Genomic DNA, 6000 nt, shown 5'->3' with positions numbered 1-6000 from the left:
CGGGCTTCATCCTTCACAGAGAGAGAAAGCAAAGCTTTTCTAGGAAAACAGACTAAGTGACGGGTGCTCCCAGCGCTGGCAAAATTATCAACCACGCGTTGCAATTCTCAGCCTCTGCAAAAAGAAAATAATGAGCCTGTGTGTTCCTAGGCTTGATTAAACAGTAATTAGGCTTCAAAAGCTTGCTAAATGCCCCTCTTTAAAAACCACCCAGCTAGGCAATTTTTCTTTCACATTTAATAGCAACTATTCTTGTACTCTTTCTCGTCCAAAGTGGCCGTAATTGTAGGGGTCTGATGAACAAGCACTCTCAGAAGCTGCTGGTGGGAGAGGGAGGTAGCACAGTCTTTCGGAGGAGTAACTGATGATCCGTCTGGAGAGCCTTAAAAACCTTCCTGCCCTTTGGCTCAGTAATTCCACTTCTAGGAATCTATGCAATAAATAGACCCAGAGATAAAGATTTATGTACAAAGATGTTTATCACAACCTGGTCAATAGTACAAAAATATTGGAAATTACCTAAATAGTGACCTTTAATGAGGGACGAGTTTTAGAATCAAATGAAAGTCCATTAAACACTTGTTGCACACACACGGATACACTGGGGCAGGAGCTGGGTGGCCTAGCAGCAGTTTGAGCATCTCTATTTTTAACAAGCTCACCCAAGTAATTCTTATGTCAATGCCATAAGCATGTTAATGGTGAATGTTAATAATTCACATGATCCCTCTAGGATTATGGATATTTCTTCTTTAAACGTATTTTTTTTTTAAATATCCCACAATGGATTGCATGAATTGCTTTTATGATCAGAAAAATATATTAAGAAAATAGACTAGAAGACAATAGGAAGTTCAGCTGGCAAACACCTACTGTATACCAGGCCCTGTGCTTGGCATTGAGGATACTGAAATAAAGCAGAGTCTGTTCTTCAAGAAGTTCACAGTCGCTCTCCAACCCGCAGCTACCGCGCCGCTCAGGGGGAGACCCCGGCAGGAGCCCGAGGGCAGCTACCGGGCTGCACAGGCCGCTGGCGCTGCCTCGGCCAGCCCTTCCCGCGAGGTGAGGACCGCGGGGCTGTGGCGGGAAGGGACCCGAGGTTCCATTGCCTTAAGGATGACGATCCTAGGGCACCCTCGAAGTTGGAGCTGCCAGTGGTTGCCAGTCCTGATACTGCTGCTGGGCACAGGCCATGAGCCAGGGGTGGAAGGCGTGACACACTACAAGGCCAGTGACCCTGTCATTCTATATGTCAACAAAGCGGGACCCTACCATAACCATCAGGAAACTTACCACTACTGTCAGCTTCCAGTCTGCTGCCCTGAGAAGACACGTCACAAAAGCCTTAGCCTGGGTAAAGTGCCGGATGGGGACCGAATGGCTGAGTCTTTGTGTGAGATCCGCTTTCGGGAGAACGTGGAGAAGAGAATTCTGAGCCACATGCAGCTCAGTTCTGCACAGGTGGAGCAGCTGCGCCAGGCCATTGAGGAACTATACTACTTTGAATTTGTGGTAGATGACTTGCCAATCCGTGGCTTTGTTGGCTACACGGAGGAGAGCGGCTTCCTGCCACACAGCCACAAGATAGGACTATGGACCCATTTGGACTTCCACCTAGAATTCCATGGAGATCGAATTATATTTGCCAATGTTTCGGTGCGGGATGTCAAGCCCCACAACTTGGATGGGTTACAACCCGATGAGTTCCTACGCCTTACTCACACTTACAGTGTGCGCTGGTCTGAGACTTCAGTGGCGCGTCGGAGTGACAGGCGCCGTGGTGATGATGGTGGCTTCTTTCCCCGAACACTGGAAATCCATTGGTTGTCCATCATCAACTCCATGGTGCTTGTGTTTTTACTGGCGGGTTTTGTGGCTGTCATTCTAATGCGTGTGCTTCGGAATGACCTGGCTCGCTATAACTTGGACGAGGAGACCACTTCTAGAAGTTCTGGTGATGATTTTGACCAGGGTGACAACGGCTGGAAAATTATCCATACAGATGTCTTCCGCTTCCCTCCATACCGTGGTCTGCTCTGTGCCGTGCTTGGCGTGGGTGCCCAGTTCCTGGCCCTTGGCACTGGCATTATTGTCATGGCACTGCTGGGCATGTTCAATGTGCATCGTCATGGGTCCATTAACTCGGCAGCCATCTTGTCGTATGCCCTGACCTGCTGCATCTCTGGCTACGTGTCCAGCCACTTCTACCGACAGATTGGAAGCGAATGTTGGGTGTGGAACATCATTCTCACCACCAGTCTCTACTCTGTGCCTTTCTTCCTGACGTGGAGTGTGGTGAACTCGGTGCATTGGGCCAATGGTTCGACACAGGCTCTGCCAGCCACCACTATCCTGCTGCTTCTGACGGTTTGGCTGCTGGTGGGCTTTCCCCTCACTGTCATCAGAGGCATCTTCGGGAAGAACAACGCTAGCTCCTTTGATGCACCTTGTCGCACCAAGAACATCGCCCGGGAGATCCCATCCCAGCCCTGGTACAAGTCTACTTTCATCCATATGACTGTTGGAGGCTTCCTGCCTTTCAGTGCCATCTCCGTGGAGCTGTACTACATCTTTGCCACAGTGTGGGGTCGGGAGCAGTACACTTTGTATGGCATCCTCTTCTTTGTCTTCACCATCCTGCTGAGTGTGGGAGCTTCCATCTCCATTGCGCTCACCTACTTACAATTGTCTGGACAGGATCACCGCTGGTGGTGGGATCTGTGCTGAGTGTTGGCTCCACTGGCCTCTTCATCTTCCTCTGCTCAGTTTTCTACTATGCCCGGTGCTCCAGTATGTCAGGGGCAGTACAGACTGTAGAGTTCTTTGGCTACTCCTTACTCACTGGTTACGTCTTTTTCCTCATGCTGGGCACTATCTCCTTTTTTTCTTCCCTAAAGTTCATCCGTTATATCTATGTTAACCTCAAGATGGACCGAGTTCTGGATGGAAGAACTATTGCTCTTCTCTCCCTTTCTTCACAGCCCATTGAGCTCTCCTACCAGCTTCTCTTCTCATCGGAGTGACTGAATTGTGTGATGGCATTGTCGCTTTGCCCTTTGGGCCTCCCTTCCCCAGAGAGGGCCTGGAAATTATAAGTATTATATAAGAAGTATATATTTGAACTTTTTAAGTTGCCTTTAGTTTTGGTCCTGATTTTTCTTTTTACAATTATCTAAATAAAATGTATTAAGAAAAAAAAAAAGAAGTTCACAGTCTACAACAAGAGACAGCCACATGAAAACAAATATTCTTTAACATAAGCAGAGAGACATGTTGCATTAGGATTAACTGTTGGTGCAGGGATTGGTGCAATCCAGGGAGTAATCTGTGCTTAGGAGGCTTGGAAAAATACTTCCCAGCAGGAGACACTCCAGCTAGTCCTGGAGGCACCTGGAGGAGGGAAGGAGGGAAACGGCATTCCAGGCAAAGCAATCGGCGGCTCGGAGACATGGACACCCTTTCACGCTTAAGGAAATGTGAGCAGCGAGGTGTGGCTGGAGCAGAAGATTGACCTAGGGCACAAGAGGAGGTGAAACCAGAGAGGCAGGCAGGGCCAGCTCAGGGTAAGGACCTGCAACTTGAGCCAGAAGGCCAGTGCTTCCCAGACTGTGTGCCGAGGAACACTGGTCCTCCCTCAGAATGGTGCATGCTCAGTGCTAAGGGGTTCCACAGCAAATGCCTTTGGAAAACTCTGGGTTAAAGTGTTTTGTTTTTGTTTTTTAATTGCAGGACACATGAAAGCCTCTAATATACTAATATGCTAGGAATTGTCCAAGAGGGGGCAGTACAGAGAGCAAGTCCCAAACTTATTTAACCACAGATCTTTTCATCTAACACCCTCACCACACACTTTGTTGTTGTTGTTTAAAAGAAAACTTATTGTTTGGCCAGGCACAGTGGCTCATGCCTGTAATCTCAGCACTTTGGAAGGTTGAGATGGGAGGATCCTTTGAGCCCAGGAGTTCAAGGCTACAGTGAGCTATGATTGTGCCACTGCACTCCAGCCTGGGTGACAGAACAAGACCCTGTCTTTAAAAAAAAAAGAAAAAGAAAACTTATTAATATCCTATATGGTGACATCCTCGGGGCATAGTTTGAAAAACTCAGAACACAACCTTAGGAGTCCCACAGTCTTGGGTTCAAACCTGCTTCACTGTTTACCAGCTCAGTGACATGGACCAACCTTAGGCAAGTGGCATCATCAGTAAAGTGGGACCAATAGAAGCTACCTTGTAGGCTTTTGGCAATTAAACGAAAAAATCTGAGTAACACAGCAGATACCCAGTGGGTTCTGAGTACGTAACCGCAGTCACCATTACTGTCTTTTCATTGTTACAGTCAGAAAGATCCCTTGGCGGCTGGCTTGGTGGGTTCCAGGTCATCTTGGAGGTGGCCAGACTAATGACCATGCCGAGAGAGAGGCTGAGCTCACCTGGAGCGATGTGGCCAACGTGAATGTCCCACAGCTGTGAGAGGCACGCAGTCCACAGGACTGGGTGGCATGATGGAGTGAGAAGGGAATATTGAGGTCACCAGTGGCCAGTGGGTCAGGGGGCTGGTGGGGCTTTTAAGGAGGACAGTGCAGGCAGCGCAGCATTGTAGGGTGCAAAAACAATGAATTGTCAGATGTAGCCCCCTCTTTCTAACTTGTATCCGCCAGCATGAAGCATGACTTAAGACTGCCTCTAAAAGCTGCTCCTTGATTTATTTATTTTTTTTTAGAATCGTAGACACAATGATTACTTCCCATTTTAAATCACATTTCATGTTGTTTCCTTTGCCAGACTCAGAGGGTTTTTATTATGTCTTTTCTCCAGCCTGTAATAACAAAAGAAGGAAGAATAAATTTTAGGTGGGAAAATTAGTCACTCAGCTCTCAGAATGAAAATTACCATGTATGTGTGAGTCTAGGTGCTGTCATAGAAGAAATATTCTGTAGTTCCACAGCCTCGGGGTGGACTGGGAGTGGTAGCATTGCCGTTTGCATGGATGCAGGTGGCACTTAGATGTTTTCCAACCGAGGCAACAGCACACCCCTTTTGTGAACCTGTGTGTTCACCACGAATCCTCCACTCGTTGTGGTGATAACAAGAGTACCATGCCAGGCATTTTGCTCAAGGTGAAGCTGACCCTCGTAACATCTCAGGAAAATAGGTAAGAGCAGCAGCATTTTGTAGGTGAGGATAGTGATGCTCAGAAAGGTTGAGTCACTTGCCCAAGGTCACACAGCTAATTGTGGCAGATCTGAGACTCCAGCTCAAGTCTTGCTAGTTCCATAGCACAAACTCCACTATCCTATTTCCACAGTGTCTTTGGAGAAGGACACAAGAAAAATGCTTGGCACAGTACCTGGCATATAGTAGGCACGCAGTAGGGGTTAGCCGTTCCTACGATCATTATTGTTATTCCAAAAACTTGGAGGAGCAGGGGGGCTGCCTGGGATAGAATCTGAGTGCTACTGTGAGGCTGCCCCCAGCCCCGAACATAATAGAACATGTTTGTGCTGAATATTCTCATCGGCATTCCCTTTAGGCTTTTTATTTTTTGTAAAGATGGGGGCCTCACTATGTTGCCCAGGCTGGTCTTGAACTCCTCGCCTCAAGCAATCCTCCCGCCTCAGGTTCCTGAGGGTCTGGGACTACAGGCAGGAGCCACTGCGCCCGGCCCCTTTAAGTTTAATGGCATTTGCAGCAGGAGGGAAATCTCCTCTTCTACCCCCCATTGCACAAATAAGGAAGCCAAAGGCCTGGGATCACCCAGTGAGGAAGGCAGAAGGGGACATGAACCCCGATTTCCTGACTCCCAAGATTGCCCCATCCACTTCCTCTGCTGGGCTGCCCTCTGTTCCCCTGGAGCCTGCTTTGGGTAAGGCAGGCGGTCCAGAAAGCCTCCTTTAACCCAGCTCTGAACCTGGGTTGGGGGCAGATCATTTGATTTTATTGACGATCACAGATAATTATTGAAGATAATTACTAGATGGTTGTATTCGTTTCCTGGGGC

General features: G+C 48.1%; 1 pseudogene; it reads left to right on the top strand.

The window, feature by feature from the left end:
- The first annotated feature begins 869 nt into the window (after positions 1 to 869).
- On the top strand, positions 870 to 3077 carry LOC105861607 (transmembrane 9 superfamily member 1 pseudogene; annotated as a pseudogene).
- The last annotated feature ends 2923 nt before the right edge of the window (positions 3078 to 6000 follow it).

This window comes from Microcebus murinus, chromosome 18, assembly GCF_040939455.1.
Source record: "Microcebus murinus isolate Inina chromosome 18, M.murinus_Inina_mat1.0, whole genome shotgun sequence".
Lineage (NCBI taxonomy): Eukaryota > Metazoa > Chordata > Mammalia > Primates > Cheirogaleidae > Microcebus > Microcebus murinus.
This window is presented reverse-complemented; position numbering and strand designations above follow the sequence as displayed.